We start from the raw sequence: 27,768 nt of genomic DNA, 5'->3' as shown, positions 1-27,768 counted from the left end.
TACTACACCTTGTAGTCCCCTTTGCCTTTTGTAACATTTTCTTGTCACTGATTTACAGACGTATGATTCATTGTCTCTGTATGTGTGTGATGTAAAGTGCTCCGACACCCTACAGTGGTATGAGAGGTGCTATAAAACAAATTAAACACATGTGACAGTGGGGCTATGGAGAGATGAGAGGCACTGTTGGAGGGTAGCAGTGAGGGAATCGATGAAGATTGACAAAATATTGTTGTATGCTGGTGCATAGTAAGGTCATTATTTCATTTCAATATATAATGAAAATGCACCATTTTCCCTCAAATTTTCTTGGGGGAGAGGCCCCCAATGCCCCCTTTGTAGTGGTTAGACTCACTCGCTGCACTTGGTGTGCACTGTATGGGGACTAGTCTGACAACATTTGCCAGAGCAGCTTTAAGTTTCCAGTCCAGCCTTGGCAGGAGCAGGAGACTCAGGCTATGAAATAAAACCAAACAATGAAAAGTTAGTCGCGAGATGCAGCACCAACCTTCCCATTAGGATTTTTCTATTTTTGCAAATATTTTAATATAAAAATACTAAAATCTTTAGTAATTTAAGTCTAGTCTTTGTTTGATGTGCATACGTGTGTGTTTTTATTTTCTTCGAATTACAGTTTTAATGTTTGACATTTAAATCATACAAATTGCCTGGGGGTCCCCGGCTGCCAGTAGTGACTCAATGGGGGTCCTTAAGAGTGAAAAGTTTGGGAACCACTGGTTTATTATAATTAAATGACTTCCCACCCTATTCACCTATTAACCCACAACCCGCTACGGTACTAAAACACAAAATTTAATTAAGAATAATGACTAATTCCTAAAAATTATTATTTAATTTATTATAATTAAATTACTTCCCATCCTATTCCCCTATAAACCCACAACCCGCTACGGTACTAAAACGCATAATTTACTTTAATTTTTTTTACGAATTTCTAAAAAATGAATACATATATTTAAAAAGACAGTACAATACTTAACGAAAAATATAGAACACATACATATAAAATACATACTAAAATACATAACACTAATTTTTAACATCAATAATTTTACTATCGATATTAATGACTTCGATATTTGCAACAGCGATATTTCTTACCTTCAGTTCGATATTCTGGTAGTCGATATTCTTGATGTCGATATTCTGTCCCTCCGATATTTAAAACTGGATATTAATGTACTTCGATATTAAAAAATCGATATTTTGACTGTTCACCCTGTGATATTCAGGAAATTGAACCAAGTGTGGCTTGGGTTGAGTGTGTAAATTCGTTGAAGCACTTAATCCTTAAGGGGTCTTTAAAAGTCAGTAACCCAAGATCATGTATGGTTAGAGGGATAACACCAATGGTTCCAAAGCCCTTCTGACCAGTAACTCAGAAGAAATGGGATTTCAACAAGACTCTTTTGGGTAGGAATAAGGTCTCTTCCACAGCTAGGCAGCTCCCTGCAGCTCTATCTTCTTGGGCTGAACACTGAAATCCAGTCTGTCCCCTCAGCAGACCCCACTGGAACTGGACCTGAGGTTTGTTGAATGACTCAGCCTTGTGCTTGGTCACAGCTGGTTGTCTGTTGGGCATTGACTGGACCCAGAAGTACAGGTACTTTGCTCACAGCCTGCTTCAGCCTGTCAAAGGTATCCTGACAATTGACCTCTGTGACCTGCCTCTTTGAGATCACAGCGGTAAGTGGTGCATAGTCGACAGGAATCGCCATTTTATTTGCCTGCTCGTTGCTGTGCTTCTCGGGAGAACAATTGTTCACGCTCACTTGCAAAATATGGAGTTCATTGGAGACTAAAGACAGGTAAAATAAAGCAACATGGGTAAAGGTGCCCACCTGAAATTGCCAAGTTTTAATGAATGTATTTTTAGTGAGAGCCTTTCTTATTAATGAACTGATACTATTGTCCACTGAAGGTCCTCCCTTCCACTTTTTTTCTTGAACACAGGAGGAGCACTAGAACAATGGTTGAAACAGCCCTGTTGCACTAAACCATCATCTATGTTTTAGTCATGGAGTGACTTACACCATCTACAATCATAATTTAGGTGTCGATATAAGCTTGCGCAATGCATAAATAACATTGCAAAAATGAATTATACATATGAGAATTTGAAGAGAAAGCAGAGTATATCAGTAGTAAAATAAAATATAATTTTGAGTTTTCACAGACAATGCCAATGGTAATTATTCCATTGTCTGACACACCCACATATGATAATACAACTCATCTGATATGGACAGCTAAAAATCGATTTACAAATACAACAGCATAGATAATATTTGGATGGTAAAAAGTACAAAAGGAATCTGCATACATGGTCTAATAAACTCTTGTAATTAATGCAGCTGGAGAGAGAGTAATTACGCAATAATATTTTGTACCCACACCTGTCTATCGCTATGATTACACTTTAAAGGTGCACACTACACATTGCTCTCTTGGTGCAAATCATTAGGTTTACCTAAAAGATGTATGCTTTCAAAGCTTTCCAGAACGCTGAATAGTTGCTACTCTACCTGAGTAAATATGGAAGGGAACTCTGGTGAGTGGGGCCCTAAACTGACAATGCTTGGCCAGCTTTGTATTCAAGGGCTGCATGGGGAATCTCCAACAGGTTTTGAGTGCGGAGTAAATGAGGACCTATATAGGGAGAGCTACAGCAAGTGAGGTAATTGGGGCAAAGATTCTTCTTCCATTCATTCATACATCAAGCTTGGTTAGGTGGCTTCAGAAACATCCTCTTTATCTCCAGTCACCCTATGGCTCCAATACCTGCATTCTGAGCCCCCTGAAAGTAGTTGATCTTGGAGGCTGAAAAACCGACATAGTGGCAATCAGTGCCGGATTAAACCCTGTGGAGTCCCGTAGGCAATCAAAATTTCTGGCCACCCCTTGCAAATTATCTCCTAATATGTTTTTAATTTTGCTAACCAACAATTTTAATAAACCAATTTTATTACACAAAACTAAACAGCAACAACTAATAATGTTAATACACAAAAAATAATTGGAAACAATTTAAGAAAGTTTGATTGTAATATTCTTTCAAGAGCAAATCAATATTATTTTTATCCGTTGTCGCGGCGTACCCTGAAAGGAGTGGGGCCCATTGGCCAGTGCCTACTTTGCCTATTCGGTAATAAGGAACTGGCAGCAATTGCCACAAATAACGTCTGGCATCAAAGGTGGCCCCATGATGAGTGTCCTGTGTTGGGGAAATAATTGGGGGGCTAAGACTCAGTGTGGAAGGTTGACAGGAGCAACTACTGACTACTGTGCCCATTGGGTACTGAGAAACATGTCAGCATCGAAGGTGAACAGTAAGTATTTTACTTCGGTATTGACTGTCAAGTTTTGGCGTGGAATGCAGGGAATGTGGGAAGAGGAAGGCTAGGTCTACCTTACACGTCAAACGAAATGAGTCTGATTTATCATTAAGTGCAAGGAAATATTCACTCATACAGGAATTAACTTTAGTCCTAAAGATAGTTTGCAAGTTGTTCATTGTGGTTATCCTAGCTCGAAAAGATGATGTGGTCTTGAGTATGGTGGGCGTATGATTGAACCTTAAACTAGGAGTTATTTAAAATCTCAAACAGATAAGTAAAAAAAAAAAGAAAGCTGGTTAGAATGGTGAAACCTGGTGAACCCAATAAAAGGAGTAGACTCTTAAGGCTTTAAATGGCCCACTAAAGCTCTTTAGGTTTGATGAGGGAGAAAGGAGGCAAACTTCATAAGTGTGGACTTGTAAACATGAACTAAAATACAACCCTGCCCATAAGAATGGCATGATCTTTCATATTAAATGCCACAAAGAGGTCCAATATAACCAGCAGATAGCCATTATTTTAATATGTGAACCTGATGCATCACCCCATTATACAAGCACTGCTCCTTCGGTGCTGTGTAGCAGAAAGAAGTCAGATTGGAGTTGGGGAAGGCCAATGTTGTCTTGGAAGGCCTGCAGCTGATGCGTATATATCTTCTTAAGAACTTTGGCTAATATTGGCCAGTTGATTATTTGCGTAAAGTTAGCTTGGATGGAAGTAATGATTTTTCTTTAAAAAGGGAATGACTCCAATCCAGCAAAACAATACCTTCAGAGATACAGAAATTTGTGGCAGAGGCCCTCGGGCAGCAACCATGATCGCATGGTCTCCAAGCAGCCTTGCCGGGGTGATGGATCCATTGCGGTATCCATCAGGTTCAACTCCCTAAGGATTAATGTAATCGTTCAGAGAGTCAGGTTGTCAAAGGAAAAGTAGGAGGGGTTAAAAATTGAGAGTTTGGTCAAGATGAAGAGACTTAGAAGTTACTCAGAGACCGTAACGACTAGTATTAATTTGAATGTTTTTATTTTTTCTTAGATTGCTGACCTGTGTGAGGAAATTCTGTAAATGAGAGGTGAAGATCAAATATGCCAAAGTGCAGGAAATTACGAAAGAGGTAAGATAAGCTTGTAGAGAGGCAATTAGGAGTGCTGATCTAGAGATCTCAATCTTACAAGACCTTTTCTTATAGGAATTCGGTTTTTAAGAAGTATTGTTGGAAGCACTACAGATCCAGTTTAAAGACGGAATTAAGTTGTAGCATGATCTGACCATGCGATGGGCTGCACTCTGTCCATCTGGATGCACACATTCTTGGGAAAAGGTAGCAACAAGAGTGTTGTCCTTGATGTGGTATGACCCTATATACGCTGCATAAGGCCCATCTCAGATAGGGCAATGAAGAAAAGGAGGCAAGATAGTCAGCGGGAACATCAAGCCACAGGCTGAAGCCCCCAAAGTCAAGAAGTGTGGATACCTTAACCAAGGGAGCCCCTGTTAAGTCTTCCAGGTTGTTCAATAGAGAGTACGCTGGAGGAGGCGAGAGGGGAGGCATGGAATCCAGAAGATAGAACGTCAAACAACAAATCTATGGTTGTAGATCAGTGGCAAAATTGTGCAGCATGTATGGTTGTCGGGCAGTAGAGTGGGATCAGTTCTGGGATAACAAAACGCTGGTGCTTTCATTTTTAGTGTCACAGCAACATACAAAGTGAAATCATTAAGAGTTAATACATTGCAAAGATATGGAAAATCGATTCCAGACCTGCAACTATAAGGAGTATACAGTTGTGTTGTTGGTAGTCCAGAATATCACGTTAAACAATAACATTTGGCACAGTATCATTGTTCAGCAGGGGAACACTTCACCATATGCATTTCAGACAGTATGTTGGCCTAGCTTAGAGTGAAGAGATTTGTTCGTCTCTAACTGCGTGGCCCCATTCCTGATTCTCGATCAAGTCCAACAATATCAGGTCAAGCCGGTCTGTCCATATGGTGTCTGGTATCCATATGGATTTGCATATGGCTGGGTTCAAACTCGAATTGCATGGTGAGCAAAAAAACAATGGATTTAGGCCCAGATCTCTGTACTGGGGTGAATGTATGACATTGTTCTGCATTCTGTCCGTCAACTGTTGTTTTTGCATTTGTCACCCCGAGTGGGACGGGTATGCTCAGACGTGAGTCCCGTGCTCTCCATGCCACTGGAATCAAGCTATCCTGGCTGAAGAGGGGTGAAACCCCGAAACCGGTCCTAGGATGCTTGGTTCCAGTACAGGGAGGATCTGGCTTGGCAGTTCGCGATGGACTGTTACCATGAGGCACAGGGTCAAGACTGATTTGCATATGGCTGGGTTCAAACTGGAATGGCATGGTGAGCAAAAAAACGATGGATTTAGGCCCAGATCTCTGTACTGGGGTGAATGTATGACATTGTTCTGCATTCTGTCCATCAACTGTTGTTTTTGCATTTGTCACCCCGAGTGGGACGGGTATGCTCAGACGTGAGTCCCATGCTCTCCATGCCACTGGAATCAAGCTATCCTGGCTGAAGAGGGGTGAAACCCCGAAACTGGTCCTAGGATGCTTGGTTCCAGTACAGGGAGGACCTGGCTTGGCAGTTCGGGCTGTACTGTTCCCATGAGGCACAGGGTCCGGACTGATTTGCATATGGCTGGGTTCAAACTGGAATGGCATGGTGAGCAAAAAAAGGATGGATTTAGGCCCAGATCTCTGTACTGGGGTGAATGTATGACATTGTTCTGCATTCTGTCCATCAACTGTTGTTTTTGCATTTGTCACCCCGAGTGGGACGGGTATGCTCAGACGTGAGTCCCGTGCTCTCCATGCCACTGGAATCAAGCTATCCTGGCTGAAGAGGGGTGAAACCCCGAAACCGGTCCTAGGATGCTTGGTTCCAGTACAGGGAGGACCTGGCTAGGCAGTTCGGGCTGGACTGTTCCCATGAGGCATAGGGTCAAGACTGATTTGCATATGGCTGGGTTCAAACTGGAATGGCATGGTGAGCAAAAAAACGATGGATTTAGGCCAAGATCTCTGTACTGGGGTGAATGTATGACATTGTTCTGCATTCTGTCCATCAACTGTTGTTTTTGCATTTGTCACCCCGAGTGGGATGGGTATACTCAGCCGTGAGTCCCGTGCTCTCCATCCCACTGGAATCAAGATATCCTGGCTGAAGAGGGGATGAAACCCCGAAACCGGTCCTAGGATGCTTGGTTCCAGTACAGGGAGGACCTGGCTTGGCAGTTCGGGCTGGACTGTTCCCATGAGGCACAGGGTCAAGACTGATTTGCATATGGCTGGGTTCAAACTGGAATGGCATGGTGAGCAAAAAAAGGATGAATTTAGGCCCAGATCTCTGTACTGGGGTGAATGTATGACATTGTTCTGCATTCTGTCCATCAACTGTTGTTTTTGCATTTGTCACCCGAGTGGGACAGGTATGCTCAGACGTGAGTCCCGTGCTCTCCATGCCACTGGAATCAAGCTATCCTGGCTGAAGAGGGGTGAAACCCCGAAACCGGTCCTAGGATGCTTGGTTCCAGTACAGGGAGGACCTGGCTTGGCATTTCGGGCTGGACTGTTCCCATGAGGTACAGGGTCAAGACTGATTTGCATATGGCTGGTTTCAAACTGGAATGGCATGGTGAGCAAAGAAACAATGGATTTAGGCCCAGATCTCTGTACTGGGGTGAATGTATGACATTGTTCTGCATTCTGTCCATCAACTGTTGTTTTTGCATTTGTCACCCCGAGTGGGACGGGTATGCTCAGACGTGAGTCCCGTGCTCTCCATGCCACTGGAATCAAGCTATCCTGGCTGAAGAGGGGTGAAACCCTGAAACCGGTCCTAGGATGCTTGGTTCCAGTACAGGGAGGATCTGGCTTGGCAGTTCGCGATGGACTGTTACCATGAGGCACAGGGTCAAGACTGATTTGCATATGGCTGGGTTCAAACTGGAATGGCATGGTGAGCAAAAAAACGATGGATTTAGGCCCAGATCTCTGTACTGGGGTGAATGTATGACATTGTTCTGCATTCTGTCCATCAACTGTTGTTTTTGCATTTGTCACCCCGAGTGGACGGGTATGCTCAGACGTGAGTCCCATGCTCTCCATGCCACTGGAATCAAGCTATCCTGGCTGAAGAGGGGTGAAACCCCGAAACTGGTCCTAGGATGCTTGGTTCCAGTACAGGGAGGACCTGGCTTGGCAGTTCGGGCTGTACTGTTCCCATGAGGCACAGGGTCCGGACTGATTTGCATATGGCTGGGTTCAAACTGGAATGGCATGGTGAGCAAAAAAAGGATGGATTTAGGCCCAGATCTCTGTACTGGGGTGAATGTATGACATTGTTCTGCATTCTGTCCATCAACTGTTGTTTTTGCATTTGTCACCCGAGTGGGACAGGTATGCTCAGACGTGAGTCCCGTGCTCTCCATGCCACTGGAATCAAGCTATCCTGGCTGAAGAGGGGTGAAACCCCGAATCCGGTCCTAGGATGCTTGGTTCCAGTACAGGGAGGACCTGGCTTGGCAGTTTGGGCTGGACTGTTCCCATGAGGCAGAGGGTCAAGACTGATTTGCATATGGCTGGGTTCAAACTGGAATGGCATGGTGAGAAAAAAACCGATGGATTTAGGCCCAGATCTCTGTACTGGGGTGAATGTATGACATTGTTCTGCATTCTGTCCATCAACTGTTGTTTTTGCATTTGTCACCCCGAGTGGAACGGGTATGCTCAGACGTGAGTCCCGTGCTCTCCATGCCACTGGAATCAAGCTATCCTGGCTGAAGAGGGGTGAAACCCCGAAACCGGTCCTAGGATGCTTGGTTCCAGTACAGGGAGGACCTGGCTTGGCAGTTCGGGCTGGACTGTTCCCATGAGGCACAGGGTCAAGACTGATTTGCATAGGGCTGGGTTCAAACTGGAATGGCATGGTGAGCAAAGAAACAATAGATTTAGGCCCAGATCTCTGTACTGGGGTGAATGTATGACATTGTTCTGCATTCTGTCCATCAACTGTTGTTTTTGCATTTGTCACCCCGAGTGGGACGGGTATGCTCAGACGTGAGTCCCGTGCTCTCCATGCCACTGGAATCAAGCTATCCTGGCTGAAGAGGGGTGAAACCCCGAAACCGGTCCTAGGATGCTTGGTTCCAGTACAGGGAGGACCTGGCTAGGCAGTTCGGGCTGGACTGTTCCCATGAGGCATAGGGTCAAGACTGATTTGCATATGGCTGGGTTCAAACTGGAATGGCATGGTGAGCAAAAAAACGATGGATTTAGGCCAAGATCTCTGTACTGGGGTGAATGTATGACATTGTTCTGCATTCTGTCCATCAACTGTTGTTTTTGCATTTGTCACCCCGAGTGGGATGGGTATACTCAGCCGTGAGTCCCGTGCTCTCCATCCCACTGGAATCAAGATATCCTGGCTGAAGAGGGGATGAAACCCCGAAACCGGTCCTAGGATGCTTGGTTCCAGTACAGGGAGGACCTGGCTTGGCAGTTCGGGCTGGACTGTTCCCATGAGGCACAGGGTCAAGACTGATTTGCATATGGCTGGGTTCAAACTGGAATGGCATGGTGAGCAAAAAAAGGATGAATTTAGGCCCAGATCTCTGTACTGGGGTGAATGTATGACATTGTTCTGCATTCTGTCCATCAACTGTTGTTTTTGCATTTGTCACCCGAGTGGGACAGGTATGCTCAGACGTGAGTCCCGTGCTCTCCATGCCACTGGAATCAAGCTATCCTGGCTGAAGAGGGGTGAAACCCCGAAACCGGTCCTAGGATGCTTGGTTCCAGTACAGGGAGGACCTGGCTTGGCATTTCGGGCTGGACTGTTCCCATGAGGTACAGGGTCAAGACTGATTTGCATATGGCTGGTTTCAAACTGGAATGGCATGGTGAGCAAAGAAACAATGGATTTAGGCCCAGATCTCTGTACTGGGGTGAATGTATGACATTGTTCTGCATTCTGTCCATCAACTGTTGTTTTTGCATTTGTCACCCCGAGTGGGACGGGTATGCTCAGACGTGAGTCCCGTGCTCTCCATGCCACTGGAATCAAGCTATCCTGGCTGAAGAGGGGTGAAACCCCGAAACCGGTCCTAGGATGCTTGGTTCCAGTACAGGGAGGACCTGGCTAGGCAGTTCGGGCTGGACTGTTCCCATGAGGCATAGGGTCAAGACTGATTTGCATATGGCTGGGTTCAAACTGGAATGGCATGGTGAGCAAAAAAACGATGGATTTAGGCCAAGATCTCTGTACTGGGGTGAATGTATGACATTGTTCTGCATTCTGTCCATCAACTGTTGTTTTTGCATTTGTCACCCCGAGTGGGATGGGTATACTCAGCCGTGAGTCCCGTGCTCTCCATCCCACTGGAATCAAGATATCCTGGCTGAAGAGGGGATGAAACCCCGAAACCGGTCCTAGGATGCTTGGTTCCAGTACAGGGAGGACCTGGCTTGGCAGTTCGGGCTGGACTGTTCCCATGAGGCACAGGGTCAAGACTGATTTGCATATGGCTGGGTTCAAACTGGAATGGCATGGTGAGCAAAAAAAGGATGAATTTAGGCCCAGATCTCTGTACTGGGGTGAATGTATGACATTGTTCTGCATTCTGTCCATCAACTGTTGTTTTTGCATTTGTCACCCGAGTGGGACAGGTATGCTCAGACGTGAGTCCCGTGCTCTCCATGCCACTGGAATCAAGCTATCCTGGCTGAAGAGGGGTGAAACCCCGAAACCGGTCCTAGGATGCTTGGTTCCAGTACAGGGAGGACCTGGCTTGGCATTTCGGGCTGGACTGTTCCCATGAGGTACAGGGTCAAGACTGATTTGCATATGGCTGGTTTCAAACTGGAATGGCATGGTGAGCAAAGAAACAATGGATTTAGGCCCAGATCTCTGTACTGGGGTGAATGTATGACATTGTTCTGCATTCTGTCCATCAACTGTTGTTTTTGCATTTGTCACCCCGAGTGGGACGGGTATGCTCAGACGTGAGTCCCGTGCTCTCCATGCCACTGGAATCAAGCTATCCTCGCTGAAGAGGGATGAAACCCCGAAACCGGTCCTAGGATGCTTGGTTCCAGTACAGGGAGGACCTGGCTAGGCAGTTCGGGCTGGACTGTTCGCATGAGGCATAGGGTCAAGACTGATTTGCATATGGCTGGGTTCAAACTGGAATGGCATGGTGAGCAAAAAAACGATGGATTTAGGCCCGGATCTCTGTACTGGGGTGAATGTATGACATTGTTCTGCATTCTGTCCATCAACTGTTGTTTTTGCATTTGTCACCCCGAGTGGGATGGGTATACTCAGCCGTGAGTCCCGTGCTCTCCATCCCACTGGAATCAAGATATCCTGGCTGAAGAGGGGATGAAACCCCGAAACCGGTCCTAGGATGCTTGGTTCCAGTACAGGGAGGACCTGGCTTGGCAGTTCGGGCTGGACTGTTCCCATGAGGCACAGGGTCAAGACTGATTTGCATATGGCTGGGTTCAAACTGGAATGGCATGGTGAGCAAAAAAAGGATGAATTTAGGCCCAGATCTCTGTACTGGGGTGAATGTATGACATTGTTCTACATTCTGTCCATCAACTGTTGTTTTTGCATTTGTCACCCGAGTGGGACAGGTATGCTCAGACGTGAGTCCCGTGCTCTCCATGCCACTGGAATCAAGCTATCCTGGCTGAAGAGGGGTGAAACCCCGAAACCGGTCCTAGGATGCTTGGTTCCAGTACAGGGAGGACCTGGCTTGGCATTTCGGGCTGGACTGTTCCCATGAGGTACAGGGTCAAGACTGATTTGCATATGGCTGGTTTCAAACTGGAATGGCATGGTGAGCAAAGAAACAATGGATTTAGGCCCAGATCTCTGTACTGGGGTGAATGTATGACATTGTTCTGCATTCTGTCCATCAACTGTTGTTTTTGCATTTGTCACCCCGAGTGGGACGGGTATGCTCAGACGTGAGTCCCGTGCTCTCCATGCCACTGGAATCAAGCTATCCTGGCTGAAGAGGGGTGAAACCCCGAAACCGGTCCTAGGATGCTTGGTTCCAGTACAGGGAGGACCTGGCTAGGCAGTTCGGGCTGGACTGTTCCCATGAGGCATAGGGTCAAGACTGATTTGCATATGGCTGGGTTCAAACTGGAATGGCATGGTGAGCAAAAAAACGATGGATTTAGGCCCAGATCTCTGTACTGGGGTGAATGTATGACATTGTTCTGCATTCTGTCCATCAACTGTTGTTTTTGCATTTGTCACCCCGATGGGGATGGGTATACTCAGCCGTGAGTCCCATGCTCTCCATCCCACTGGAATCAAGATATCCTGGCTGAAGAGGGGATGAAACCCCGAAACCGGTCCTAGGATGCTTGGTTCCAGTACAGGGAGGACCTGGCTTGGCAGTTCGGGCTGGACTGTTCCCATGAGGCACAGGGTCAAGACTGATTTGCATATGGCTGGGTTCAAACTGGAATGGCATGGTGAGCAAAAAAAGGATGAATTTAGGCCCAGATCTCTGTACTGGGGTGAATGTATGACATTGTTCTGCATTCTGTCCATCAACTGTTGTTTTTGCATTTGTCACCCGAGTGGGACAGGTATGCTCAGACGTGAGTCCCTTGCTCTCCATGCCACTGGAATCAAGCTATCCTGGCTGAAGAGGGGTGAAACCCCGAAACCGGTCCTAGGATGCTTGGTTCCAGTACAGGGAGGACCTGGCTTGGCATTTTGGGCTGGACTTTTCCCATGAGGTACAGGGTCAAGACTGATTTGCATATGGCTGGTTTCAAACTGGAATGGCATGGTGAGCAAAGAAACAATGGATTTATGCCCAGATCTCTGTACTGGGGTGAATGTATGACATTGTTCTGCATTCTGTCCATCAACTGTTGTTTTTGCATCTGTACCCAGTTGAGCAGGAACAATATTCAAAGAGGTGATGCTGACTATCTGAGTCAGCTCACCAAAATCATAAGGAGTTTGTACTATTGAGAATCGCAAAGGAGACATCCTCCTCCCCTGTTGAGTTTGGGGCATTTCCTCAAAACATATATGAACCAGGGGCTCTAGTGATGAGGTTTGAAGTATAAATAAATAAATGACTAAATGGGGTGTACATTTGTTACAAGAGTGGCTGGTGTTAAAGGTGTCCTCATTCTCCTTTAAATGGTGCCTATATGCAGAAAATATTGCTGCTGGACAACCACGTCTTACTTCTGTCTCACAAATTTTGATGGTCTCTTTTAAAGGCAGATGAGCCAATTCTTCAAAATTCTGAAAAAGTGCCAAATTGAAGTAGCCGTCTACAGTTTAAAATCCTTTATAATCCAAATGGATATATGTTGAGCGCCGTTGAAACCCATGGTGCATTTCAGACACTTTTTCAACAACCGGGCCCCATGCATCGAACCACTGAGCCACAGCCCATGTTCTGCCCAACACTAGAACAGTGCTACAAGTTATAATGGACACCAAAATTGTTGTATGGTTTCAATAACTCAGGGAATATTGACTAGGAATGCTACTGATCTCTTATAACACAGGAGTAACACAACCCCTTGCAGCCATGCGGCACAGGGAGGCACACATGCTTCTTGGACCCCAGTCAACTGAAGGCCTACGAATGTTTGTGAGTTATTAGAGTCTCTGAGGGTGCCTCTCCCAATCTGCAGGGAGGCCCAATCATTAGACATTATACCACTGCTCTGAAATATTGTATATGCAGTAGATAAAACACCACAATGTAGGATTCTGCCTTGGAATAGAACAATACTCCTCGAAATACTTTGACCATACAATGCCCACAAATTACTGAGCCACCAGACTTGACCTCAGAATATTGTTGGTTAGACTAAAGTGACAATTAGAACTATTCTGTGAAATAAAAACTATAGCATAATAGCTCTTATAAGCTAAATCTCAAGAGGCAATCTTTGTCATCAGGATGACACTGTTTGTTCTGTGCATAGCCACTCCTGTTTAAGATTCACAGCCACACTAATAATATAATAGGAATTGTCACTAGGTCTGACCATTGCAAACTAATGCGGTAGGTATTTTCAGGTCTGGCTTGACAGTGCAGCTGTCTGCTTACGTGTTGTTACTTCAAGTGAATCCCCACTGAAACTAGAAGGACGGTCACCCAGGCCCTCGTCAGCAGTAGACTAGACTACGGCAACGCCCTCTACGCAGGAGCCCCGGCGAAACTCCTGAAACAGCTCCAACGCATCCAGAACGCCTCCACACGCCTGATCCTCGACATCCCTCGCCGCAGCCATATCACACCCCACCTGAGAGACCTGCACTGGCTCCCCATCAACAAGAGGATAACCTTCAAGCTCCTCACCCACGCACACAAGGCACTCCATGACACCGGACCAGCGTATCTCAACAGCCGACTCAGCCTCCACACCCCCACCTGCCAGCTCCACTTCGCAGATCGCGCCCTCGCCACCGTCCCCCGCATCTGAAGAGTGACCGCCGGAGGCAGATCATTCTCCCACCTCGCCGCCAAGACACGGAACACCCTCCCCATCCGCCTGCGGCAGACCGAAGACCTCCTAACCTTCAGGAGACTCCTCAAGACCTGGCTCTTCGAACAGTAGCAGCGTCCCCCCCCCAGCGCCTTGAGACCCTCACAGGTATGTACCGCGCTTTATAAATGCTATGATTGATTGATTGATTGAGTCTTTATAATATCCTCAGAGTGGAATTAGGATTATTTGCGCACTCACACAATGCTATTAGCAATTTGGTGCATCATTCTTCCGTCTATATAGTGGTTGCACTGCAACGCATGAGGGAATACTTTAGGACTCAAAAGTACACTAAATCGTCACATATTACTTTAGTTATCTCATCGATGCCCTGCATACATGAAGTAATCGTTTTTGTTTGTTTTTATTATTTTATTAGGATTTTTCAAAGTATTTATAAATAAGCCTTGTTTTTTATTTTTTATTGCAAGCATACAGCACAAAAATAAAAAAATGAGGAAAAAAAGAAAAAATGTTCATGCTTGAACGTGAAGACCATGCACTCGGAATAAAAATTAAAACAAAAAATATCCTTTATATATAATTTTAAATTCATAGTATGGATGTTTCCTAGCAGGTAGGAGAGATGAAAACAGGTGAAGAAAGCCTTTTTTGTTTTAATATATATCTCAGGAAATTAAGATTTTTATTGGTGTCTCTGCTGCCTCTTTCTGGGTTATCAACCACAACCTTCTAAGGAGGTAGCTCGCTATGTTTGTTTGCCCTTGCTCACTTTGCCACTGGATTCAAGCAAGCCTGGCTGAAGACGGCTGAAATGCCAGAAACCGGTCCTAGGAAGCTTGTTTCCGGTCCAGGGAAGGCATGGCTTGGCAGTTCGGGCTGGACTGTTCCCATGAGGCACAGTGTCAGACTGATTTGCATATGGCCATGTCTGAACTGGGGTGGCAGAGTGGGCTAAAGAACGGTGATGAATCAAACCCAGATCTGTTGACTGGGCGTGAGTGTTTGATTGGTTCTGATGCTCCGTCCATCACCACCCCCTTTTGTACCGCTTTGTTTGCCAAAAGTGTCAGGCATGGGTTTCAACACTTTTCAAAATATTTTCCTCTTTGTTCCAGTGTCAAGCAGATCTTCTCCGTGCCTAGGATTTTTAATTTCTTATGGTGGCACAATTTATAATCGGTTATCCTTTTTGTGCCCCAAAGGACACTTGTTTGGCCACTCACAGGATGATCATTATCAGCTTTCCCCTCTGAGCCCTAAGTGGGTACATGAGTTTATCGCCAACACCGAGGATTAGGTAAGCTCAAAATCTCAGTGTTGGACAGTCATACGTTGCGTCTGAATCCTTTAGCACCCAGGGCCCAATTTATATCTCAGCGGACGACCAGTTGTTCCGCCAGCGGAATGGAGTAGATTACTCTGCCCCCCTGGTTGAGGGGCCGCCTGCCAAATGTTTAAATGACTGCCAAGCTGGCAGTCGTTTGGGTAGCATTGAAAGGAAATGTCGTCATGGCTGTTCACGTCAATGCTCTTCCCTGTTTGGTGCAGCAGTATGGCTACATGACAGAGCCCTGAACCAATCAGTTTTCTTTTTTATTTTCAAAAAGAAAATCCGATTTTCGATTTTGTTAAAAATAAAAAATAAAATGCCACTTTCGCCATGGGAGTTATTGGCCATGGCAGGGGGGAGGGCATTATTACTTTTTCATTGTCTGTTGCCACCAGGGTTTGCCTGGTGGTGACTTACAGTAAAAAAAAAATTGCCTATATGTCCACCCATCCTAATTGGGTGGGCAGACATATAGCCATTTCTCTGACAGCCCTTACTCCGTTGGGCCGTCAGAGAGGTTTGGCTATGGCGGTGATGGAGTAGTCACCGCTGTAGCCAAACCTATGGTCCACCCACATCTAAATTGGGCAGGCAAACCATTATCTTGGTACCAAGCATACTGGGTAGCTGTTTCGACGTAGTATGCCTGCCGCCAATATATAAATTGGGCCCTTATTCCCAATCCCTAGTGAGCTTGGTACAATGCCAGAGCAACTGCAAAAGTGAGGCAGTTCCCCTGCACCCAAGACAGCAGTCCTAGGCTTAGCGTTATTCTATGCGTGTAGTCTCTCTGGGGTGTAATTCCAATATAAGGCCAGTTTTGTTAATAGTTTTTTAACCTCTGCGCTAGCTTAAGTGAATTTTCTCTTTCTGAAAAACTTCATCCCACTTCGTACTGTCCCAAGTCCTCCCAGCTCCCTTTCCCATCTCTTCTGCCCTGCTGACTTCCTATGAGTCTGCCCCTGCATTAGGCACTTGTTTATTTCTGAGAGGATGAGCTAGTCTCCTGATTTGGTGATGAGCCCCTTCTCGAGCGTTCGTGGTGGGTGATTAGCTGCTTGCTTAATCGTAGGGTGAAAGACCCAGTGACGTACCTGATGATACCTAAATCTATTCTCCTAGCCCATAGTCTAACTTTTCCTGCTCAAAGGATATGATACCCTCCCAATCATACTGATCCCCAATCCTTTTGCACCCAGCCCTCTACCATTCGTGTAGTCTTCTATTTAAGCTGGTGTGAAGTTAGGATTGCCAATTATTGGGGTCACAAGCGACAGTATTGTAACTAGGCCTTGCTTAGCTACCACTTTATCCCATGCTGTCATTGCTGCTTGTGTGACTGGGCAGGAATCCAGACCCCACAGTGTGTGATCCCTGGGAGGCCAATTTGCTTTACAAATATACCCACCAACAACAGCTCGGTCCATGAAGCATCAATGTCTCTCCCATTCTTCCCGGCGCCATTCCACTATATACCGCAGTTGTGCCGCGTAATAGTAATGAGTGAAATTTGGACTGCCGCTCCCGCCCTCCTCTGTCGGTCTATACACTTGCTTGGCAGCTATGCGTAGTCGTTGCCCAGGCCATATAAACATATTAAATAGCTGTTGAATGAGGCACAGTGAGCCTGCAGGGAGAAGGAGAAGCATTAGCTGCACTAGAAAGAAAACCTGGGCGATGTTGTCATCTTAGCCACTACAATGTATCCCAGCTAGAAGAGACCGTATACATGCTAGCCCAGTAAGCTGGTTTTAGTTGCCATGTGAATTTAGTATAGTTACCCCTAGATGTTTTAATCACAGCTGAATTTATTTTCAGGGTCAGATTCATAAAGACTTTCTTTATCCCACCAGAGGGACAGCTGTGATTGTATTCCTGCCCTCTCTGCTGACGAGAGGGACAGGCCCAGCAGCTGAGATTTATGAACATTCATTTTTAAACCTGAAGCTTCACCAAAGCGTTTAAGTTCACTCCCCATTTCTGGCAGGACATCTTCTGGGTTGGAGAGGCTCAATAATACATCATTCACATACATGTACAATTTTACTCAGCTTGACCAATGGTCACCCTTCTAATAGTGACGTTTTGCCTGATAGCTACGGCTAGTGGATCATATATAATGCGAAAAAGAGGGGGGACAAAGGGCACTACCTGTTTCGACTCTTTGTTGTTTGGGGGTTGTCAGCGAACCATTGATCTTGATTCTAGCCTGGGGATCGCAGTAGCGGCTGAAGTGTGGATCTGCTCCCACCTGGGTTACTTTTAGTTTGAAGAAGGACCAAAATACCCGGTCAAATGCTTTTTCAGTGTCCACCACCAAAGGAATCACTCTACGGCCCACCCACCCTGCCTTGTCAATTATGTGTAATATTCTTTAGGTGTCATCAGTACAGTTGCATCCCTGGATAAAGCTAGCCTGGTCCACCAGTGCTTCCAGTGATTGAATATATACGCCCAACCAAGGAGTGAGAATATCTATTATGAGCTTGGCATCTATGTTAAGTAAGGAAATTGGGTGGTGTGATGAGCTCAACTGGGAATCCTTATCAGTTTTGGGAGGCTAGTGATGGAGTCCCTCAGCATTGATCAAGTTACCATTCCCATTCCCCTCCTCCCCACTTCGGTGAACAATAGTTTGAGTGTGGGTGTTACTTCTTGGCAGGGCGCCTTATAAAATAGAGCTGTGAAGCCATTCAGCCCCGGGGGTTCTGTGTTTTTGAGTTTAGAGATACCCTCAATTACATGCCATACTGCAATGTGCTTCCCCAAGGCCCTATGCTGAGAGTCTGTCAATCTGGCAAGTGTGAATCTCTCTGACAGATCCTCCATGTCCCTCTCAGGAACTGATTCTTCTCTATATAATTTAGAATAAAAGTCATGGAAAGGCTGTCTCATTCCAGAATCTATGATACGTATTGTCTCTGTGTCGTTGCGGACGGAGTTAATGTGACTCTTGACCACTTGGGCACATAGCTTGCATGCAAAAAGTCTCCCAGCTTTGTTGTCGTCTTCATAATATTTCTGTTTCACTCTGAGGGTGTACTGTGTTCTGTCAGTGTCTAAAGCCCAAAGATGAGCTTGTACTGGATGCAATGTTCACCACGTGTTTTGTGTCCCTGACTGCAGGCGCTCCTGCTCCAACTCCTTCACTTGGTCTTCCTGTGCCTTTAGTTTCTCCCTCCTGTCTTTATTATTTGACACTGCTGTAGAAATGAGCCTGCCCGAGGTGTCGCTCTGAGTGCATTCCAGAGTGTGTCCAAGCTTATCCCCACTTGCTATCTTGGAGGTATAGCGTGGTAGGAGTCTGAATAGCCTTCTAATCTGCTCCCTTGTATCTCGGGTTTCAGTGGCATTTTTGGTGTGGCTAGGGTGATCCAGATTGAGCTAGTGCACATATCTCGGCTCTAGAAAACCTTTACACCTAGTAAGGCTAGCAAGTGGTTTAGTCCGGCATACGGTTTATGCCAAACGGAGTAGTGCGTGTAATCCCTTTCAGTAGGATGTAGTCCCCGCTGCATATGTTGGACCTGTTTGGTGTAACCATGCCTCCACCTGGAGATATTGACCCTACCTTCCCATTCGGTGTGCGGATCTGTCTTTCTTGATGCTCACCACATGATTGAGATCTCCACCAATTATCACCTCTTTATCAGGAATGTGTAAAATGCAAATGATAAAAGTTTTAACAATATTTCTTTACCTGTGTTTAGAGCAGAAATTGATTCAACCGTGAATGTGTGGTCCCCATGGTGACCCTTAGGGCCAGCGCCCTGCCCACAATGTCTGTTACATGCTGCCCAGTCCCTCCGGCAACAAGGTTGCTAACAAGATCAACACTATGGCTTTTTTCCTGGGTCCTGTAGATAAGCACCATTGGGGAACCATTTAGAATGTATTCAGTGGCAGTCTTTTGTATACAGGTGGGTCTCTTGCAGGAAACTGATCTGGCAACCAGAACTCTTAAGAAGGGGCAATGGGCTTCCCTCTTTTAGGAGGTGACTTCAAACCCCTAACACTTAAGATCATAATCTTGATTTCATCCAAGAGGGCCTATAATAAGGTGTGTCTGCGCGGTGTTTTGAACTGTCTGTACGCCCCCTGCATTAGCTTGACCACCCCTGTTATGTGATCTCTAGATTTTGTTTCAAGATACTAAGAGCGGCTGCCCCACTTTATTCCACCCCTCAAATTAAAAACACCCTAATGTAAACTGTTAATGTAAAACAGTTCATGTCTAGCCCCTGCCAAGGACACACTAAGGCCAACAAGCCATGGTTATGAACATCCTTGCACTGTGTTTGTGATCCGTCTCACTGTACCTCCCTGCGTCCTTCTCCTCACCCCACCCCAGCACCGCTTACAATACCACTTTGTGTCCATCCCGGTTCATTTGCTGCTGCTTTCGTAGAAATGGGATATCATGGGTTTGCCTGTTCAGGGGTCACGGTGACTGCTGGACCCCATTCGTAGGTCGAGTCCCGCTTGGTTCTCTGCAGCTCCAGCGTTCACTGCGGGTTTTTGCATGTTTCCTTGTGGACGGTACTCTTCTCCATCGACGAGGCCCCAAGGAGCTCCTAGTTGTCAGTTGTAGTTCTGCTGCAGGCATTGTCAGACATTTAGGAGCCTCCATGGCTAGTATCTGGCAGGTTTCACTAAGTGATTTAGGCTGGTGACCCCATCTGTAGCTAATGCCATCCTTTGGATTTTAGGAATTCTGTAACTGGATGAAATTGGCATCGTTTTTGCAAAATTATGAGTGATAAGTCCTGATCTCATGCCTGCTTATGGTCCTCAAACACAATCGGTCCCATATTTCTGGCAGCCTGCATGATGTTTTTTTCTGGCAGAAGTGGTGCGGACAAGTTAAAATGTCAGGGACCAAGTTCGCTCGAATAATCCTTGAGTATACATTGGGTACTGTCCAATATAACATCTACCTTGTCTAGGCTAGGGAGTACCTGTTCGAAAAGTATTTTAATAACGCCTTCTATGTTGTCTCTTTCTGCCGATCATGGTACCCCTTTGATTAGGAAAGTGTGCCTTCATAACCGATTCTCATTCTCTTCCAGATAGGCATGTAGGTCCTCTGTGTAGTTCTTTAATTTGAGAATGTCGTGCCACAGGGTTTCCATCTCCTCCTCTTTCACATTACCATCATGACCCTGTCTTTTTTCTGTTTTAGTCTTTTCTATGGGACTTGGTGCCCCACTTTACTTCATCTCTGAGCACTGAGAAAGGCCCCAATTTAGGGGTAGATTTAAAAGAACTGGCGCATCTCTGCATATTAGCAGAAATGAGCCAGTTAAAATGCGTCACGTAAAAATACCCCTGTGCCACCATGGATGCGTCGCATTTACAATGAGGCGCACCATGGTGCAAGGATAGACAGATGTGTGACGCATCTTTTGGCGTACAGGCAGCGGATTGATGGAGTCGTGTCGCAAGCACAACGCAACTCCAGCAATGGTTAGGAATGCCTATTCCTAACATGCACATTCACTCCTTACGCCTGCTTCAAGCAGGCGTAAGGTTTTGACGCAGTGGCATCGTAAAAGTGATTTCACGGAGTCACTTTTATGAGGCTTCTCTGCATGGGTACGCCCACCCTGCACACATTATACCTGACGCAGGTATCATGTAGCGCAGGGCTTTACAACGTGACGTATCTCCCTAGATGCGTCATATTGTAAATATGTCGCAACGTGCCGAATTCTTTACAATGCCACTGCGTCACAGAAGTGATGCAACGGGGGCGTAAAGTTGTTGCAAGGGGCTTGTAAATCTGCCCCTTAGTTCCTCCATAAACAATCATGTCAACAGGGGCCTTGCCCACGTAATTGTTTGGCTCACTTAGTATTCTCTGTATGGGGAGTTTGGTGTAGAGCGTGTAGGTGGATTAGGCTCATGGACATGAGATTTGGACAGCATGTCTTTATTATTGGAGTCTTTTTTCCTCTTACTGGACACCATTGCCGCCTGGCACCCTCATTCGTCTGAATGTGCATGTGGCTGCCCTATTCCCTCAGTGCCAGGCAATCTGTCACCACCTCTCACCGAGGGTCTGAGTTTGCTAGTCTCTTGTTCTGACAATAAGGACTGCTGAGGATTTTAGCTGAGTCTGTGGCCAGGGCTAGACTCACAGTTCACCCTTCTGTATTGGATGTGAGTCAAGTGGCCCGCTGGGAGCTGCAGGTGGAACCCTTAACTCTTGGGCTCCATGCCACTTTCATCTCTCCCATCACTGTTTAGTGCTCCTTTTCACACCTGAAATGACACTGTGATTAATTAGTTATGCAAGGTTCGCTGTCTTGACTCTTATGCTTAATTACTCCTATTGTGCATCGAAATTCTGCGTTTTTTGTCTCCACAACGTAAAATATTGGGATCCACTCCTTGCTGGGCCTTGGGCCTTTATGACTGAACTGCCAGAGACCTGCTGCTGTGTAGTTGGTGGCTGTTAGGATTGTTGGCACGCCTGGCTCTTACTGGTCTTGTCTGCTCAATGCACTGACCTCTGTGTATTCTTCTAGATTCCCGTTGCACATGTGCGGAAGTGCTGGAACCTTCTTCTGCATTATCTGTTGCCGCTTCACAGTTGTTGGATGACTTAAACTGGTTGGCAGGCACGGCAAGCTGAGTAGCAGAGACTCTCTAGGTTCCCAACCCATGGCTTGGGGATTGTCTGCTTTCTCCACAACAAAGGCATCTCTTGTCCTCAAGTCTGGGCACCAGCAGCCATCTTGATTCCACCGCAGTCTCCAAAACTCCCCACAGATTCTTTGTTGATTTATCCCATATCTGCTCAAACACCAGGCTGCCAAATGTTGGGGTACCAGTGTCGCAGGAGAAATTGGCCCCTCCGGGGCGCCTGAAGCTTTTTCTGTGGTGAGCCAGGTCGAAGGGATGGAGATTGTGTACTACCTACCTCACTGCGACTCTGCTCTCGATCGCTTTATCCCCTTTAGGGGGATCAAAAGCCTGACACTCAACCTGGTCTGGCTACCACTGGTGTCATTCATTCAGGTCAGCTTTGTGCCTTTCACATAGATGGGGTACAAAACCGAGTGGCTGTTGGGAGAGATCATAGGCACAGTTCCTTCACTCATGCCCGTCCACCTACAGATACCATCTCTGCCTCGGGGACGGGCTTCTTTAGTCTACCTCTAGATGTGAAACAGTAGGGTGGATATCTCAGGAGCTGCAGTCAGCCTGAGACAATCGCTCCCCATGTGGGTTGGCTTACCTCAGTTGTAGTAACCATCTCAGCTCACTTTCAGGGGGCTTACTTAACCCTCACCAGTTCTCTATAGCTATTGAAGATGTGCCGAGAGTGTCTCGAGCCTAGCTCGGGTGGATTTCTGGTTGTGGGTGGCATTCCAGCAGTGTTCGAAATGGGCGGGATCTGAAAGGTACAGCATGCCCCTACGTCTTGATTTTATTCAATCCGTTCCCCTACTTTTCTATTTTCAGACATGCGTCTCACAGCCGCGGACCGTGGAGGGAGTTCCGCGGGGCGGTAAGGCGGGGCGGTGTAGGGGCAGGGTGGGGGGTTCTAAAAACCGGAACATGGATAATTGCAGGTAAGTAAACAATTACATAAATAAAACGAATTTCGTAGCGCGCTACATCGCAAAATGCGATGCAGCGCGCGCTACGAAATTCGTTTTATTTATTTAATTGTTTACTTACCTGTAATTATCCATATTCCAGTTCTTAGAACCGACCACCCTGCCCCTACCCCGCCCCGCCTTACCGCCCCATGGAACTCCCTCCACGGGCCGCGGCTGGCGTCTCAAGACGGCAGAAATAGCGAAAGCCTATAGATAACGTTCGGCTCTTTATGGCCGTTTGGGGATGGGCAGGGTGGGCAGACAAGGAAAAGGACTCGGTCTTTATTCCTTATTTCCCAGAAAAGACAAGGACAGTGTCCGCCTTGGCTCTGCCGTTGCAACTGCCCCAATCTCTCTCTCTTTCTTCCCCTTATTCCATCTTTTTCTGTCTCTGTCTCGTTCCTTCTCAGTTGCTGAAAACCGTGACTTCAAGGATCTGCTATAACCCTCTCTTTCGTTATTTGTTCCCCTGCGAAATGGATCCAAAAACTAAAGAAACTCTTTTGCTGGAAATGTCTTTTTTCACATTTTTCTATTCCAAAGTGCAGCTTCGAGGCGGAGAGAAAAAAAAGATTCAAAATACGAAAAATAACTAAATAAAGTGAGCCAGAGTGGTCACCAAGTGGCCAGAATGGTTTTATTCACACCCAAACACATAAGGGCCACTTTACAGAGTCTGCCTGTGAAGCTCTAATTTCGTTTTCTCGTCTTCCTATAAACTACGGGGCATATTTACTAAGTAATGACAGAGCGTGGCGCTAGCCTTCTTGTCTTCACGCCGTGCTCCGCCACTTCTGAAACGCAGGGTTGCACCATATTTACAACAATAAGGTGCAACCCTGTGTTTCCCCCTACTCTGGCACCGATTTCAGCTGCCTAGCACCAAGGCAGTCACCCTTGCACCATCCCTGTGTTGCGGGGAATGATTGTTTATGTGCAGAAAGATGTCACTTCCTGCTGCACATAAACAATCTTAAATGGCGATTTGTAACCTCTAAGAGTGCTGTTTTGTGCAGCTCATATAAAAGTTGCAACTCGTCATTTTTTAAATGATTGTTTTTGTTTTTTTGTTTTTCTTTGTTGCATATTTATATAGCGCGAACTCCAGGGCCGGACTGGCTGTAGAGGGCACCGGGCAATTCTCCAGTGCGCCGCACAGGTGGGGGCCGGTTTTGGGCCCCTGGGGGCCGTTTGTGTTACAGGGCCGATTTTGCAGCTATGCTGCAAAATCGGCCCTGTAACAAAATCGGCCGAAAACCGGCCCGGGCAAAGAGCTCGGCGGCACCTCCAACCCCCCGTGGGGGAGGGAGGGGGGGCGGCTGAGTACTTTGCCAGGGCCGGGTTTGGTTACCAGTCCGGCCCTGGCGAACTCGACCCGAAGGTATTGGAGCGCTTTACATGAGCACCATATTTACATTACACATTCAGGCACGGGGAGATTAAGTGATATGCCCAGAATCACAGGATGTGGACGCGACCTCGAGGCTCGAACCCTGGTTTCCTGCACCAGAGGCGGCAGCGCAGCCGACGGACCACATCCTCTCCTTTATGTGCAGGAAGCGACACTTTCCTTTACATAAACAATCATGCATGGCGTTTTGCTGTTTTTATGTGTGCTTCACAATGCCGCACACAAAAAACAGCAAAAAACAAGGAGAAATAAAGCATTTCTCCTTGTTGCACCCTGTTAAGACCACGTTGTACCTGCTTACATTTACATGCTTTACTTAATTTCACATTCCCTATGAGTGCTTTTTCCAAGATGGTATTACGTTTTTTTTCAGGCAGCATATTACTTTTGTCTAGTGCACAATTTGAATTGAGTCGCATCTACGTGTTTAAAGCACAGCACAATTGGGTTATAGCTGAAGGCTGTGTGAGTTTCTCTCTGAGGGGCAGTATGGTGTTCAGTGGGGGGAGAGAATATGGCACTATGGCCAAAGCTGCCAAATTTGGAACTGAGGAACCAGGTTCAGCCTTCATGACCAGTTCACCAGACCATTCTCCTGAGGGAGCACATTCCCATGCTAGACCTGAGAAGCCCTACTGTCTTAGCACCAGCAGGTGGACCCTAGCGGTGGCAAGTGTGGTTTATCCTTGAATGCCTGTCCATCAGAATCCATACTGAAGTTCACCTTCAGTCTTGCTGGCAGGCCTACAAAGCAGCACACCCTAGAGCAACAGTGACTTTGTCACTGAGGTCACAGGACCCTTGAGGCCAGTCCGCCTCACCCATTGGTACCTCCATTAGCCTTTTTTCAGCAGTAGTGGCTGCCACTCACCAGGGATCAGCAATGCAAGATTTGCACACACACCCAACTAAGTTCGCAACCTTCACAGTCTCTCTACTTCGTGCACAAGCACTTTTAGCATGTGCTGCCTGCTTTGGGGCTAGTAGAATTATGCAGCAATAGAGAACAAAACTATGCCGCAGTGTTGACTAATTTATACAGCAAACGAAAAAGCTGCAACTTAATGCAGTATATTTCCTTAAACTTTATTATTTTGACATTTTTATACATACTAACAGTCTCTGGAAATATTTTACCTCATTAGTACCAGTGTAGCCTACAAATGCAGCAGTGAGAAAGGTTACCCGTGAACCTTTGCAAAGGGCTCTCCACTTCGCAGCAACACAAGTCACAGTTTTTAAAAACTTTTGATCCATTTGAGCTACAAACAATTTATTAGTTAAAATCATCAGATTATGCAGCAGATGATGTATTATGTGGCAAATATGACAGAAATAATTTGCAAACTAGAATATTTTGCCATTCATGTTTGAATTGCTCTTGTGGAAAAAGGGAGGAGAAGTGCTGATGACAGAAACTGCATGGCTCAGAGACAAATGGCTTGTGATACCACTTTTAAGCATATTTGGGACAGTCTGTGATATGAAACGTATACAACTTTGTGAATATATTTTAATGTCAATAACTCATATTAAACCTTTAATAAACATGTGTACCTATTGGTTGAATTAAATGATGTAATAATTTGTAACTGGTCAGTGAAATGCCAGACAAACACTAAAAATTGGGATGTTTGCCGTTTCTGGCCACACCTCTGACTCAACCCACTGACCCAATCCACGGGTTATTACCGCCTTCTGATTCTCCACCCACAGTTCTCCTACTTTTTTTCGGCTACTTCGACCACTGCATCCAAGACACTGCCATTTTCCTTACGTAATTGATTTTTTAGAACACAAACATGACTAAACGGTGGACAGTTAAGTTCACACATAAAGTCTGAAAGGAGGCTTTTCAGTGTGGTTTTTTTGTTGAAGTTTAGGAGAAAAACATGTGACAAGAGTTTGGCTGCAACTGAGTTCTGCACTTCACCTGTACCTCAATAAAGATTGTTGACTACGTTGGATCTTCAAGTCCTCTGTATGTGTTTTTTCATATGTGTAATTGCACTCACTGAAAAGTTGAGTCTGTCCTGCAATTGGTCTAAATTGGTCTGTTTGTTAAATTAAGGGAAGTTGGTGACACAACATAAAAGTAGTACACTCCTTCCCTTATATTACCTTTACACTCTTTTCCAGAAAAGCTTCAGCCGGTTCTAGCTTTCTAACATTCAGGGACTTGTGGATGCTTATACATATAATAGGAGTGATATGTCACATACCCACAATTCCCCCAACGCCAAGTGCTGTTGGTTTCACAGCTGGAACTGGCACATGACAGGTGACTTTGGGCCCTTGATAGTTATATTGGTACAAATGCACACTTGTCTTAACATGGTACATAACAAGCTTCATGAGAGAATTAAATATATTGGTGGATGACTTTACAGAGGCGAAGCGAGAGTGAGGGATATAGGGATGGAAGGTTTGAGAGAAAAACATGGGCATAGTTACAAAGAGGATGTGATAGTGACAGGAAACACATCAGAAATGAGTGCACCAGAGAGAAGGTTTGAGTAACTGGGAGATAATGGCAGAGAAAAAGGACCAGATTTATGAATCCTTTGCATTGCCCTTGAGCCGCCATGCAAAGGCTTCCGTAATCTCTACAAGGCCATAGAAGGGGCGATATGCACTGCCTTGCGTGACTTTGTAAAGAGATGTTATGTGACACAGCTGCTTGCACTGCGTAACCTTACATTTTAACTAGCGAGGGGTTCCATGGGTATTCTTGTGCTTCCACCTATAGATTTTGGTGCATTCCCAGATTTACGAAAGGTAGTAAACCTGGGAAGGTGACAAAATGTTGCACCTTTCCCAGTGACTCGTAACAGGGAGTAATATGTTTATTTCTCCCTGTTGTTTCCTCTTTCCACATGTGCTACATTCTGCCGCACACATAGAAAGAGGAAATGCCTCTAAGATTTGTTTTTGTGCAGGTAGCTCTCCCCTTCTGAGTAAAAAACAATCCTGCCTGTAACACAGGCAACTTTGCACTATGGGGAATGGAAGCAAGATCTTTTTTTATATTATAGTATTGGTGTTTATATAGAGCACATCTGCAGTTGTAACATGATCCTGTGTACAGGGAGATGAGCCCCCTGTATCAATTTGATAGTTTGAGCCAGCCCTGATTTCTTCCTGACAATAGCTAGTGTCATTATTGAAAGTTTTAACTTCTGCAGCTTTCTCTTGTACTATGAGTGTTCACCAGCTTCTCTTGGTCTATTAGTGGTGTAAACACTTTTCTACAATCCTGTAGAAATGAGCCAAGTGTTCTTGAAGCTCTACTGACACACACCAAAAGGTTCCTTCCCAGGTAAAATAAACTTCTTATTATAGGTAAGGCTCCATGTTTTCCGTTTTTACTGATTTTTTCAGATAAATACAGACAGGAAAACATTTGTTTTCTTGTCTGTATTTATTTTTAAATGTGGATAAAAACGGAAATTGAGTGCTTTTTGAGTGATTCTAAATACACTGTGCCATGACTGCCAGGCCAATAAC

The sequence above is a fragment of the Triturus cristatus genome, chromosome 12 (assembly GCF_964204655.1).
Source record: "Triturus cristatus chromosome 12, aTriCri1.1, whole genome shotgun sequence".
In the NCBI taxonomy this organism is placed as follows: Eukaryota; Metazoa; Chordata; class Amphibia; order Caudata; family Salamandridae; genus Triturus; species Triturus cristatus.
This window is presented reverse-complemented; position numbering follows the sequence as displayed.